The sequence below is a fragment of the Leptonychotes weddellii genome, chromosome 5 (assembly GCF_054177405.1).
Source record: "Leptonychotes weddellii isolate Sample4059 chromosome 5, ASM5417740v2, whole genome shotgun sequence".
Taxonomy (NCBI): domain Eukaryota; kingdom Metazoa; phylum Chordata; class Mammalia; order Carnivora; family Phocidae; genus Leptonychotes; species Leptonychotes weddellii.
In genome coordinates, this window is record NC_138373.1 from 64,218,364 (window position 1) to 64,234,541 (window position 16,178).

The following is a 16,178-nucleotide window of genomic DNA, read 5'->3' on the forward strand; positions in this document are numbered from 1 at the left end:
ATTTACCCCAAAGATACAAATGTAGTGATCCGAAGGGGTATGTGCACCCCGATGTTTATAGTAGCAATGTCCACAATAGCCAAACTATGGAAAGAGCCAAGATGTCCATCGACAGATGAATGGATAAAGAAGATGCAGTATATGTATACAATGGAATATTATGAAGCCATCAAAAGGAATGAAAGCTTGCCATTTGCCACGATGTGGATGGAACTGGAGGGTATTATGCTGAGCGAAATAAGTCAATCAGAGAAAGACATGTGTCATATGATCTCACTGATATGAGGAATTCTTAATCTCAGGAAACAAACTGAGGGTTGCTTGAGTGGTGGGGGTGGTGTGAGGGATGGGGTGGCTGGGTGATAGACACTGGGGAGGGTATGTGCTATGGTGAGTGCTGTGAATTGTGTAAGACCGATGAATCACAGACCTGTAAACAAATAATACATTATATGTTAAAAAAAAAAAAAAAGAAGAAGAAGAAAGCAGGAAGGGAAAAATGAAGGGGGGGAAATCGGAGGGGGAGACGAACCATGAGAGACTATGGACTCTGAGAAACAAACTGAGGGTTCTAGAGGGGAGGGGGTGGGGGGAATGGGTTAGCCTGGTAATGGGTATTAAAGAGGGCACGTATTGAATGGAGCACTGGGTGTTATACGCAAACAATGAATCATGGAACACTACATCAAAAACTAATGATGTATGGTGATTACTATAACATAATAAAATAAAAAAAAGAAAAATAAAAAAAATTACTCTGGTTTAAGGACTAGCTGTTGGCATATCAAAACTATAGTTGTACACATTGAAGTAGAATCTTCAAGGGAAAAGAAGTCCTGGAAGTATACAGTTGACCCTTGAACAACATATTGAACAGTTTGAACTGCATGGGTCCACTTATACACAGATTTTTTATGGTATGGTACTGTAAATGTATTCTCTCATGATTTTTTTAACATTTTCTTTTCTCTAGCTTAGTTTATTGTAAGAATACAGTATACAGTATATAAAATATGTATTAATTGACTTTATTATCATTAAGACTTTTGGTCAATAGCTATTAAAGTTTTGGGGAAGTGAAAAGAATTCTATGTGGATTTTTGACTGTGGGGAGGGAGTTTTTGGCGCCCCAACCCTTGTGTTGTTCAAGGATCAACTGTAATTTATCCTTTAATTCTATAGACAAGGAAACTAAATTTCAGGTTGACTTACTTAAGTACTGATGGTTATTGGCAAAGAAGAGATTAGAAATAACTCAGACCTAGGGGCGCCTGGGTGGCTCAGTCGTTAAGCGTCTGCCTTTGCCTTTGTCTGCGTTTGCCTTTGCCCAGGGTCCTGGGATCGAGCCCCGCATCGGGCTCCCTGCTCCGCGGGAAGCCTGTTTCTCCCTCTCCCTCTCCCCCTGCTTGTGATCCTGCTCTCACTGTGTCTCTCTCTGTCAAATAAATAAATAAAATCTTAAAAAAAAAAAAGAAAGAAAGAAAGAACTCAGACCTCTTAACTAGGGTAGTAATCTATGTTACCATGAGGCCTCTGTTTTCCTATAGACTGGATTTTCAGTCAGCTCTGGTGAAAACACAGCTTTCTGAGAAAGCATTTGCCCTTGTGGTATGAATAGATGAAGCCCCACCACTCACCGTAGAGAACTCCAGCTGGTCTCCTTGAAACTGTGGGAGGACACAGGGACCCTGTCAGATCTGTCATGGCCTACTACTATGAGGACATTTGACATGCGGTGCAGTAGTCTCAGAACAAATACACAAGCCTTGCTGTTAGTGTTTGGTGAGCTCTGGGAAGCACTGACTCATGGCAGACCAGTGTCAGGCTTGACTCAGATTTTTAAATTCTTACCTTTTAAAACCCAGTAACTATTGGTACACTTTTGAGGAAGTAAGTAGCCTAAATAAGGAAGCTCTTCATGAAAATGAGCTTTTTAGATAGAGGATAACATGACTGTACTCATATGTTGACTCTGTTTGGCATTCCATATAGATGGAATTTTGATTTAGTAGGTCTGATTATTTCTATTTTTAACCCATCCCACTCCTGTTTCTGAAGCACACTAATGCTGGAGAACACTGTCTGGGGTCAGGTCTTGTCCAGTGTTCCCCTAAGTCATGGATGGCTGCACCCATCCAATATTTCCTGAGCCTACAAGACACTTTGATGTCACAGTCACAGCCCAACATGATGTATGGGCCATTTCTCTAACTCCTTTTCTTTTAAACATTCTTAGTCTATGAAGACTTCAAAACTGATGGGGAATATTTTCTGCTATGAACTCTTCAAGTGTATGTCAAAGTCCCCTGAGGATAGAGGGTAAAAGTTTTCTCCCATCTAGTTTAGTGAATTATGTTCATAGCACTCTGGGAAGTCCTGGGTAAATTATTATGGGAGGAGGGGCAATAATTTGATAAGAAGCCATATGACTATAGATTTGCCCCTGAGTATACACAGTTACTTGCAAAAAGAATGAGCTATTGGATATAGGAATCTTATAAATTGCTTCCAGGTCATATTTTTAGTAAACAAGTGATTTTAAAATGAATCCCTCTGCAGTAAAATTGCTGATTTTGCTTTAATTGCTTATAATTAGTTACTTTAGGTGGTTAGAACACAATGGAAAATGAGACCAAGGTCAAAGAGTTTTGCCCCCCCTACTACCTGTGGGTGTCATTCATTCGTGGCCATGGATAGCATTTTAATTCTTATCTTAACCTATTATCAGACTGTGGGGCTCAGAAGGATCAGAGAGGCATGATCATATCACTAGAAGTTATTGACAATACTGAGAAAAATGCGTCTTTCATTCACTGTGGGAGAGCAGTGGTATTTCCAAGTTTAAAAAATATATATAGCATATCCTGTTGCTTAGTAGATGCCAAGATCAGCATTTGTTTTGTTATCTTAGTTTGAAAGATCAAAAAAATGTAATTGGAGATTAAGGCACTGATGATATTTGGCAATTGCTTAGAGGTTAGATTAGTGACAGTAATGATATGCCTTTGAACAATTTAAACTCAGGGACTTTTGGTGTGACACATGAAATTATGAATAATAACAGAATGTTAGAAATTCCAAATTTTAGAACATCAATCCATTTCAATATGAATTTGTTTAAAAATCAATACACATACTAAACGTTTTTTAAAATACACATGCATACATGCTACTTTGGTCAGCCAGAATTCTTACCATCTTTTAACTCACCTAACCAGTCAGTGTTAAAATGAAAATCCATTTGATGCCACAAAGGTTGCAGCTTTTAAGCAGTGTAATTTTGGTTTTGCAGGCATGTATAGATCTGTATTACTTGCATGGTTTCATTTATCCTTTTATTCAGATGTCTGAATTGATACTACCCAGCTGGATTTTGTTGGAATTTAGACCCTGAAGGATAGAACACAAATCTCTTTTATCAAGGGTACATAACATGCCTGACCCATTAATCTTTCTCGTCAAGAGACAGGACTTACGTCATTAAATGCCTGGTTGCTCTTGCTCCAGAAATACTTATAGTATCATGCAGTTTGGGGGAAGGGGGAGTTGGCAGACCAGAGCTTAATAACCGGAGCTCCCAGTGGAATGGCAGAGAGTAAAGAAGACCGGCTTGCCGTGGAGGCTTTGCAGAACACCTAGGGAAGCCCTTCCACGGCTGGAGCAGATTTCATTCACCAAAGCACAGCAGGATTCCATGTGTCGTTCTCAGTTCTAAGGCCTTTTCACCATAACTAATTACTTGAATATTCCTTCCAAAGAATTTAGCCTCCCAAACATCACTGTCTCATGACGTATTTTATAGCTGTTGAATCAAGCAGTCGTTAACTTTTTTTCAAATCCATCCTGGATAAAAAGAATCATAGAAACAACAGAAAACCCCTGATGTTACAGATAATATAAAGTGTAGAATGAGTAATGGATGTGTGTGTTAACCAAGGACCTAGGGCTGTGAGCCACAAGACCTGGTTCTAGACCTCACTCTTCCATTTAACTACCTGTGTCACCTTGGCCACATCACTTAACCTGTCAGTTAACCTCGGTTTCCTCTACTTTGACCTTGACATTTGGATACTGTGAAGAACACAATTGACCCTCAAATTTCTGAGAAAAGTTAATATAAGTAACATTTCATCAGGTCCTGTTTTTTTCTTATCCCTGTGAGCAGTTTCTGGATTCCTGGGACTCAAATCATTAATCCAAGAAATTGTCATTCAGATTGCTTTAAATATTAACCAGAATTCAAAAGCAAAAAGCATTTAGACTGAAACTGACCTCATAATGAAGAAAGGGCATCTATTTTGATTTGGGAAACCTAGGTTAAGATTTTGACACATGAAGACTTTATTTGGACAAATGTTATTTCACTTACTTGTAAATATGCTCAAAATGTGACTGAGAGAAAATTTCCAGCTCACAAGTTTCCTCCACTCTTCTTAATCATAACAGGGCTACACTGGGTAAGAGGAAGTATCATCAGCCCAGAAATGGTTGTAGTTTTCAATGTGTATTAGAAGGTTTACCTTCCTATAATCCAGTGCATTTTATGTTTTCAAAAGAACTAAAGAGGTAACGAGAGACTGTCCTCTTTTTAAAATAGTTTTTCATGTTACCTAGTTACTTGAAAATTTCACTGGTTAATTTGTCTAACTTAAGGGGACTTAGATTTTTTTTTTTAAAGATTTTATTTATTTTTTAGAGAGCGAGCGAGAGAGAAACAGCATGAGAGGGGAGAGGGTCAGAGAGAGAAGCAGGCTCTCCGCTGAGCCGGGAGCCCGATGTGGGACTCGATCCCAGGACTCTGGGATCATGACCTGAGCCGAAGGCAGACGCTTAACCATCTGAGCCACCCAGGTGCCCGGGGACTTAGATTTTTTAAAAAAGTTTTTTAGATTTCTTTATTTGAGAGAGAGAGCTCATGCAAGCAGGGGGAGGGGCAAAGGGAGAGGGAGAGAGAGAATCTCAAGCAGACCCTCTGCTGAGTGTGGAGCCCAACTCGGGGCTCCATCTCATGACCCTGAGATCTTGACCTGAGCCAAAATCAAGAGTCAGATGCTCAACTGACTGAGCCACCCAGGTGCCCCATAGATCAAAATTTTAAAAATCATACTTTAAAATGTACATTTTTAAAAATGTAAAAGAAAATAGTCATAAAAATCAAAGTTTACATAATATGTTTACTAGAATGTATAAGTAGTCCAAAACTAGTTTTAAATGATTTTAATATTTACAGTAAGAATGAATTTCTAGTTGCTTATTGAAAACTGCTATAGTATAAGATTAGTTTTATTTATTGTATATATGATGGATAAAATGATTTGATAGCTTCGATCATTATACATCTGCATAAACCAATATTTGAAAATGTTTCCCTATTCCTGATGCCTAACTCTGGGGCGTGATAAATTCAGGCACCTGAGAGCCAGAACAAAGACATTTCTGTAGTGAAAGATAGCTACATCTAGTGGTTGCTGGCATTCTCCTTGGCAAATTAGGTTTATAGAAAAATCCCTCATAGCTGACTTTGCTGACATTCTGTGGTCATAGGAAGCATTGCAACTAATTTGTGTGTGTAACTTCATTGAGGTATAATTGACATGCCATAAAACTCACCTGTTTTAAGTATACAATTCAATGATTTTTAGCAAATTTACCAAGTTATGCAGTCATCACCATGATCCAGATTTAGAACATTTCCACACTCAAGATTGTTAAGATTGTTTATGCCTGTTTATAGTCAACTAATTTGGTTTTATTGTGTTTGCTGTGATACAAAAATGTTTAAGTATGTTTTGTAACTCGAAGTGCCTGGAAATTTCATAATAACTAGAAAAGAATTATTTTCTTGAAGTTTTTAATTTTTGTATTTCTTTAGAAAGCATCTAGGCTTTGTGAGACACACTTAAAAAAAAATCAAAACTATTACATATTTGACCATAGCTAATATAATCCTCAATGGGGAAAAACTGAGAGCTTTTCACCTAAGGTCAGGAACCCGACAGGGATGTCCACTATCACCACTCTTGCTCAACATAGTATTGGAAGTCCTAGCCACAGCAATCAGACAACAAAAATAAATAAAATGCATCCAAATAGGCAGGGAAGAACTCAAACTTTCACTATCCTCAGACAACATGATACTCCATGTAGATAACCTGAAAGACTCCACCAGAAAATTGCTAGAACTGATACATGAATTCAGCAAAGTTACAGGATATAAAATCAATGTTCAAAACTCTGTTGCATTTCTATACCCAGTAATTAAGCAGCAGAAAGAGAAATCAAGGAATCGATCCCATTTACAATAGCACCAAAAACTGTAAGATACCTAGGAATAAACCTAACCATAGTGATAAAAGATCTATACACTGAAAACTATAGGACACTTATGAAAGAAATTGAAGAAGATGCAAAGAAATGGAAAAACATTCCATGCATATAAACATATATATAAACATATAAAAAATGTTTTTATACTACTCAAAGCAATCTACACATTCAATGCAATCCCTATCAAAATAACACCAGCATTTTTCACAGAGCTAGAACAATTCTAAAATTTGTATTGAACCACAAAATACTCTGAATAACCACAGTAATTTTGAAAAAGAAAGCAAAGCAGGAGGCATCACAGTTCTGGACTTTAAGCTGTATTACAAAGCTCTAATTATCAAGATGGTATGGTACTGGCACAAAAACAGGTCAATGGAACAGAACAGAAAATCCAGAAATGGACCCACAACTGCATGGTCAACTAATCTTTGACAAAGCAGGAAAGAATATCCAATGGAAAAATGACAGTCTCTTTAACAAATGGTGTTGGGAAAACCAGACAGCAACATGCAGAATGAAACTGGACCACTTTCTTACACCATACACAAAAATAAACTCAAAATGGATGAAGGACCTAAATGTAAGACAGGAAACCATCAAAATCCTAGAGGAGAACACAGGCAGTAACTTCTTTGACCTTGGCCGCAGCCACTTCTTACTAGACATGTCTCTGGAGGCAAGGGAAACAAAAGCAAAAATGAACTATTGGGACTTCATCAAGATAAAAACCTTTGGCACAGCGAAGGAAACAACAAAACTAAGTCAACTGACAGAATGGGAGAGGATAGTTGCAAATGACATCTGATAAAGGGCTAATATCCAAAATCTATAAAGAACTTAATCAAACTCAACACCCAAAGAACAAATAATCCAATCAAGAAATGGGCAGAAAACATGAATAGACACTTTTCCAAAGACATCCAGATGGCAGGCGCCTGGGTGGCTCAGTTGGTTAAGCAACTGCCTTCGGCTCAGGTCATGATCCTGGAGTCCCAGGATCGAGTCCCGCATCAGGCTCCCTGCTCAGCAGGGAGTCTGCTTCTCCCTCTGACCCTCCTCCCTCTCGTGCTCTCTGTCTCTCATTCTCTCTCTCTCAAATAAATAAATAAAATCTTAAAAAAAAAAAAAAGACATCCAGATGGCTAACAGACACATGAAAAAATGCTCAATATTATTCATCATCAAGGAAATACAAATCAAAACCACAATGAGATACCACCTCACACCTGCCAGAAAAGCTAAAATTAACAACTCAAGAAACAAGAGATGTTGGCGAGGATGCAGAGAAAAGGGAACACTTTTGCACTGTTGGTGGGAATGCAAACTGGTGTAGCCACTCTGGAGAACAGTGTGGAGGTTCCTCAGAAAGTTGAAAATAGAACTATCCTATGACCCAGCAATTGCACTACTAGGTATTTTTTTTTAATATTTTATTATTTATTATTTGACAGAGAGAGACACAAAGAGGGAACACAAGCAGGGGGAGTGGGAGAGGGAGAAGCAGGCTTCCCGCTGAGCAGGAAGCCTGATGCGGGGTTTGATCCCAGAACCCTGGGATCATGATCTGAGCTGAAGGCAGACGCTTAACAACTGAGCCACCCAGGCTCCCCCATGCACTACTAGGTATTTATCCAAAGGATACAAAAATGCTGATTTGAAGGGGCACATGCACCCATTCAATGTTTATAGCAGCATTATCAACAATAGCCAAATTATGAAAAAAGCCCAAATGTCCATCAACTGATGAATGGATAAAGAAGATGTGGTATATATATACACAATGGAATATTACTCTGCAATTAAAAAGAATGAAATCTTGCCATTTGCAACAACATGGATGGAACTACAGTGTATTATGCTAAGTGAAATAAGTCAGAGAAAGAAAAATACCATATGATTTCACTCATGTGAATTTAAGAAACAAAACGGATGAACATAGGGGAAGGGAAGGAAAAATAAAAAGATAAAAACAGAGGCAAACAATAAGAGACTCTATAGAGAACAAACAGGGTTGCAGGAGGGGAGGTGGGGTGGGGAAGAGGGGAGGTGGGTGTGGGGACGGGCTAGGTGGGTGATGGGCATTAAGGAGGACACTTGTTGGGATGAGCACTGGGGGTTATACGTAAGTGATGAATCACTAAAGTCTACTCCTGAAACTAATATGTTAACTAACTTCAATTTAAATAATAAAAAAAGATTTATCACATCTTTGGTTGAGTACATTTCACACAATCAGGTACTTAGGAATGAAGACTGTACTCAGAAATGAAAAGATCCATTGTTGTTAAGCCTATGAAGGGATTAAACATACATTTTTAAAAAGTGTTATGATTTTACTGATATCATAGTTGCCACTCAAGGATTTGCTTATAATTGAAGGCTTATCTAAATCAAAGGACCTTACACCTGTACAAGATGATGGGGATCAGAGGGGTAAACACACCTGTTTCTGCAACGCTTATTCGTCACTTCTATTGATCTGGTCCTGAGAGGCTTGGTTTCTATCAATAGAATATTAAACTAAAAATCCATCAACAACCCTTGCTCCCTCACCCCCTCACCCCGCAATGGACTCTGAAGTACCTTAACACATCAGAAAGGATGAATACCCACCATTCGCATCGACATGGATGGAACTGGAGGGGATTATGCTAAGTGAAATAAGTCAAGCAGAGAAAGTCAATTATCATATGGTTTCACTCATATGTGGAACATAAGGAATAGTGCGGAGGACTACAGGGAAAGGAGGGAAAACAGAATGGGAAGAAATCAGAGACGGAGACAAACCATGAGAGACTCTGGACGCCAGGAACCAAACTGAGGGTTACAGAGGGGAGGGGGGTAGGGGATGGAGTAACCGGGTGATGGGTATTAAGGAGAGCATGTGTGGTGACGAGCACTGGGTGTTATACACAGCTAATGAATTGTTGAACACTACATCAAAAACTGATTATGTACTATATGCTGGCTAATTGAACATAATAAAATTAAATAAAAAATAAAATATTAAAAAAAGTTTAAAAAAAAGGAGAAGAAATGGAATAGATATTGGTACTTAAGGCAAAACCTTCACTGTTGAAATTATGTAAATATTTTTATGGAGATGTTTTGTCCCCTGTTTGAAAAATTACTGATCCTGGTGCTTAATTCGTATTTTTGATGACGACAACTTAGAATAATGGGAAAGAATATAAGGCAGCATATGGTCGTGCTGGGTTTCATGATAAAGCCTGGAATTGTTGATTGTACACATCAGGCTCTTTATCCTATTCTATACATACCATTCTACACGAGAAATGATGTGTGCATTAATAGCAGTAATACTATGTAAATTTGAGACTCTGAGAACTGGCAGTGACTCCTCTGGACATAGGACAAGTGCCTAGAGAGGTACCTGCATTACTTATACCTAGCTGTAGGAGTCTAAGAAGAAACCTTCAAATTCACCTGGCAGGACAGTAACTGAGACAGACACACTGTGTGTTCACCAACCAAGGTATCATTGTTGGGCTTTGTGTTTTATCGGTGGATACAAGAAGAATCCCCACATTCCAGTTACAACACTGACAGCTTCAAGTCATATCTATAGGTGGCCTGATTAACTATTTGTGGATACTCTGTTTATGGACTTCTGATATCCTCTGAAAAGGGTGTAGAATGGGCAGCCTAGATCTTTGGACACCTGGAAATACCTCTAGGTTTCCAGGATGGTTTCTGAGCAGTGAGAGGCATCCATTTCCAGTTGCTCTGCCCTATTTGGGAAAAGGATCCTCCAAAAGGAAAACCGTGTGTGTGTGTGTGTGTGTGTGTGTGTGTGTTTGCACTCCTGACTTCACATACAATTACCTGAATTTAAAGGGTCCCCTTAAGTCAACCTCTGACTATGCAGCCTGAGGAGTTGTCTTTGATGTGAAATATCTGGAAGAGCAGAAAGAAACAGTTGTGTGGCCCTTCCCTAGACCCCCTAGATATTTGCTAATATGCCTGAGATGACACAGAGATTACTTCCAGTGACAGCATATTTAGATCTGATTGTTAAAGCATGGGGCAATTATTTTTCTTATTTTCTGTTTCTGAATTTAAAATAATACCCTGCCTGTTTCTCCTAGAGACTTGTAAAGTGCTGCAGGCCCTCTGGTCTTTGAACACAGTACCTAAATGGTTAAATAATGTATGGTGCAATCAAGGATATTAAACACTATTACAATATTAAAAATATGTAAGAATGATACATACCAACAAAGAATGCTTTCCAAGACTTCAAAAACGTAAGATTACCACACAATACAAAAGTATGGTCCCAGTAGTTTTACAAAAATTACACACACACACAATATATGTAAATTTATAGAGAGTGGTCTGGACTTCACTTTTTCTGGTGCTCTGAAAGCCCTCTATGGCAATTCAGCTAGGTCCTGGAGATATCTACCCTCACACTTTCCAAGGGCCACCCCCTGAAAAAAAGGCAAGCTGGGTTGGAGCCCGTGGCAACCTGAAGGGGCCGGCTTGCCTTGGGTGTTGGAGGCCTACAGCAATATTGCTACTGGGACATTTCCCCTTGGCTGGGGTGGGGTGGGGAAGATGGGCTTGAGTTCTGGAGCCAGACAGGTATTAAACAGAGCAAGAGTAGGGAAGCAAACCATCTCTAGAGGAAAGTTTTCCTAATTTAGACCTGGATGGCTCAAGGATCAGTGATCCCACAAAGCTGACCAAAACACAGGAAAAGACAAGCCACTGGAAGGACAGCAGCAATAGTCACACGTCTGGGGGCCGCAGGGATGGGTTTTAGATCAGCAAGGAAAGGAGACACACTTCACAAATGGTGCTGGGTAGTTGGTTATTCACATGGGGAAAAACACAATATCTACCTCACAGCATATCTGCAGGTCAATTCCTGGTGTACCAAGACTTGAATGTGAGCAGTGTAGCTATCAGAAGAATATAAAAGAGGATAGCTCCTTGACCTTGGAGTAGTGAATGCTTCCTTAAACAAGACACAACTAGACTAATCAGAAAAGAGAAGATTGATACATTTGACATTAAAATTAAGAATTTTTTTTTTTTAAGTAGGCTCCACGTGGGGCTTGAACTCATGACTCTGAGATCAAGATCTGAGCTGAGATCAGGAGTCAAATGTTTGACTCACTGAGATATGCAGGCACCCCAAGAATTTCTATTTTAAGTGAAATCAAAGACACAAATGGGCTGTTTATTTTTATAATATATGTAATTAAGAGTAATATCAAAAATATATAAATAACTCCTCTATATCAAAGTAACTTACTTTACAAGATTAGTCTAACATTGGCATTAAAATGAGGAAAGCAGTACAGTGAAGAAAATGTATAGGCTAATCTAACTGATAAACTATTATACAAAAGACCTAAATAAAATATTAGTAAACTAAATCAGCTATATATTAAAAAGATGATAGTTTGACCAAGTAAGGTTTATCCTATCTTAGGACTACATACTAACAGATTCCAATCACATATTAAACGAGAAAGAAAACATCATTTCACTAGATGCAGAAAATCATCAGATAAGATTCAATGCCCTTTCTTAATTTAAAAAGAAAATAGGGCCACCTGGCTGGCTTAGTCAGTAGAGCATGTGACTCTTGATCTTGAAGTTCTGAGTTTGAGGCCCACCTTGGGCCTTAAAAATAAATAAATAAAAAGCTTAAAAAAAAAAATCTCTGGGCAAACCAGGAATAGAAAGGAACCCCTAAAACTTGACAAAGTACCAAGAGCAACCAGCATATAAGTAAAAAGAAGCATTATTCAGCATTGTAATGAAGTACCTAGCTAATGCAATAAGACAAGAAAAAATAGTATAAGAAAAGAATAGGAAAAAACATTATGTACAGAGAAGAACGTCTATGTACAAAATTCAAGAGAATCTTCAGGTAAAATTTTAGAAATGAAAGAAAATTCAGTAAGGTTGCTAAGTACAAGGTAAATAAATTAAAATTCAATAGTATTCCTACATACCTACAAAAAGCAAGTAGAAACTGTGATAATAAAAAATCCTTTTTACATTAGTAAAAATGTATATATAATAACTAGAAATAAATTTAACAAAAAGCTGTACAGTTTTGCAGAAAAAAATTATAGGTCTTTACTAAAGAGTACAAAAGAAGGGCTAAATAAAGAGATAAACCATGTTTATGAATGGAAAATCTCAGTATTCTAAACAATACCAATTCTCATATCAATCTATAAATTCATTGCTATTCCAATGAACATCCTAACATAGTGTCTTCTTTCATAGAAACTGGTAAATTGATCTAAAACTAAGAGTATGGTATAAATTTTCAATGTGGTTGATGAATAATCACTTTCCCCAAAATGTCCAGGTCTTAATGCCTGAAATCTGTGAATATGTACTTTACACAGCAAAAAAACTTTGCAGATGTGATTAAGTTAAGGATCTTGAGATGGAGAAATTATCCTGGATCATCTGGGTAGGCCCAAACACAAGGATCCTTATAAGAAGGAAGTGGGAAAGTCAGAGTGAAAAAAGGCCATGTGACCACAGAAGTAGAGAGAGAGAGGTGAGAGAGAGAGAGAGATATGGAAAAATGTTTCTGTGCTGACCCTGAATACAGAAGGGGCCAAGGAATGCAGATGACTTCTAGAAGCTGAAAACGTCAAGGAAATGGATTTTTCCCTAGAGACTCCAGAAGGAACATAGCCTGCTGACACGTTGATTTTATACTTCTAATTTCCAGAACTGTAAGAGAATAAATTTGGGTTGTTTTTGCCCACTAAATTTGTGGTAATTCGTTATAAGAGCAACAGGAAACTAATACAGTAAAAAATAGTCTAAATAATTTTGAAGAAGAATAAGGAGGGAGATCTGTCTTTTAAGTATCAAGACTTTATATACAGCTATTGGGATTAAAACCATGTGGAACTGATACAGAGATGGACTAGTATAGCAATGAAACAGAGAAGAGCTATAAACCGTCCTTGAGTACTTAGTACACCTAGAGGTGGTATTACAAACCAGTGAGGAAAAGAATAGACTCTTCAGTAAATGGTGCTAGATTATGCATGAATTATATCTACATGGTGCCAAAAGGATCGATGCTGACAACATGTCTCCCAAAAGGAAAACTGGAAATGATTTTAAGCATTATGACATTTGTATAAATTTTACACAGACAAAATCACATTGTACAGTTAAGAGTGCATATATAAGCTGATAAGGACAACACAGGCATGGGGAGGATATACCTGAACATGAACACAGTGGCTGCATCTGGGGAATGGTGAGCCTAGGGTATGCCTATAATGACCTATGTCTCATACATTTTTGAAACAAATGTTTTTCTGAGTATTAGGTACACAGATATTATATTTTCTATTTGAAATATTTCATAGTTTAGAACTTTGTTTTTACATACCACATCAACTATGATTGAGTTATTGTAGCAGAAATGGCCATCTATTTACCAAATACCATTCCCCCTTTATTCTTAGTAATAGATGCCTCCCCCCTTTTTTTAGCTAGTTGTATTACATCTTAGAAAGAAGACCACATTTCCTCATCTCCCATATGTTCAGAGACGTGACTGGGTGACTAAGTTCCGGGTAAGAAAATATATGTGGGGGGCGCCTGGGTGGCTCAGTTGGTTGGGCGACTGCCTTTGGCTTGGGTCATGGTCCTGGAGTCCCGGGATCGAGTCCCGCGTCGGACTCCCTGCTTGGCGGGGGGTCTGCTTCTCCCTCTGACCCTCTTCCCTCTCGTGCTCTCTGTCTCTCATTCTCTCTCTCTCAAATAAATAAGTGGAATCTTTAAAAAAAAAAAAAAAGAAAATATGTGTGGGAGTTAATGGAAGCTCTTTAACAGAAGCCAATTCAATAGAGAGGAAGCTCCTTTTAGCCCCCTGCTGCTCCCTGGCTTGCAGACACCCCGCCGGGATCCAAAGAAGACTTGGACCATGAGGTGACCTTGTTGATGGGTCATATTCTGAAGATAGAGAAACAGAAATATAGTCAAGGACTTGAGACTGGCTCCTTCTATGTGGAGCCACCATACTGGCCCTGAAGGGTCTACCTGTGTCTGGGTTTTTATATGAGAGAATAAGCTCTCATGCTTAGGCCACAATCTTTAGGTTTCTGTTACCCCCAGGGAGGGAATGCAATTCCTAACTGATAGAGGCACCATGTTCTTTGCTGTGGCCTAAGTAGACCATTACTGTGATTTTAGTGATTCAATTTACCTTTGATCTCATTAATTTTAATTGTATGTATGTAAGAATGTATGTATGTATGTATTTTTTAAGTAAAGTCTACACCCAAGGTGGGGCTTGAATTCATGACCCCAAGATCAAAAGTTTCATGTTCAACTGACTACGCTAACCAGGCACTCCATCATTAATATGAAATTTAGTTGGTGATGTTTATTCACAAGACTACAGATTGCAGACTCCATCAGCACCATGAAATAAGAAAACATGCATTTGATATTTTATCTATAGTTTTTAATTGTTAGGTAAAAAATTGTTAAGTAAAAAAATATGGAGGGGCTCCTGGGTGGCTCAGATGGTTGAGTGTCTGCCTTCAGCTCAGGTTGTGATCCTGGGGTCCTGGGATCGAGCCCCTCATCGGGCTCCTTGCTCAGTAGGGAGCCTGCTTCTCCCTCTCCCTCTGCTGTTCCCCCTGCTTGTGCTCTCTCTCTCTCTCTGTCAAATAAATAAAATCTTTTAAGAAAATGGAATAACTTCTGTAGACAAAATATCCCCAAATAATGTCTCTTGCTCAAAAGATTGTTAAAAACACATACATCTATTTTGTAGCTTCTATTTTAAGGTAGAAAATTTGTCTTATCTTTACAGCTGTCACCATAATTCTTTTGAGAGAAAAAAGTATTTCTCTTGGGAAAATACATTTGTGTGTTGGGTTTGTGTGTTGCTGATTCCCTAGAGCCAGCTCCAGGTTTGAAGAAGGTGCAAACTACTGTGCATTAAAGAGGGGAGAATTTTGTAGGTCCAGGGTTCAGTTTTGCAGGGCATGGGGGTTTGGAGGATGGGAAGCATTCATGTGTGATAAAGGCCTCCCCAGGATCCCATATCTTCCTAACTCACAAACATTTGCTCACTCTCCTCTGTGTGTGTGTGTGTAACTCTATAACTCTATGGTAGTATACATTCAAGGCAAATAGAGACAACATGAACAGTTGCAGAAACAAGGGAATGCAGCTGATGTCTTGCTCACATTTTGGGGTTCTTCCTGTTATCCTCTGACAGTGGGTACAGCTGGAAATCAACTACTCTAGAATGTAGTCAGAAGTTCCTCATCATGGTGTCTGTCAAGCCAACCTGCCTTGGTGCCAGAGACTTGGAAAGAATTACAGACTAATCTAGGTTTTTAATATGGAAGCCAAAATCTTAAAAAAAAAAAAAAACCATTTGCAAATATAATTTAACAGTACTTAAAAAAAGGTTTTATTTATTTATTTGAGAGAGAGAGAGTGAGAAAGCAGGGGGGAGGGGCAGAGGGAGAGAGAATCCCAAGCAGGCTCCCTGCTGAGTGCAGAGCCGATGCAGGACCCCATCCCACAACCCTGAGATCATGATCTGAGCCGAAATCAAGAGTCAGACACTTAACTGACTGAGCCACCCAGGCGCCCCTAATTTAACAGTACTTTTAAATAATAATACAGATCAGCTAAGTGGAGTTCATCTCAGGAAAGCAAAAATGATTCAATATTAAGAAATCTATGGATATAATTCACATATGTATTAAAGAAGAAAAAATCATATTATCTCCATGGATGCCAAAAATTTTTACTACTTGCAGTACCCATTTATGATTTTAAAAACTATAGTAGAAGGGTTA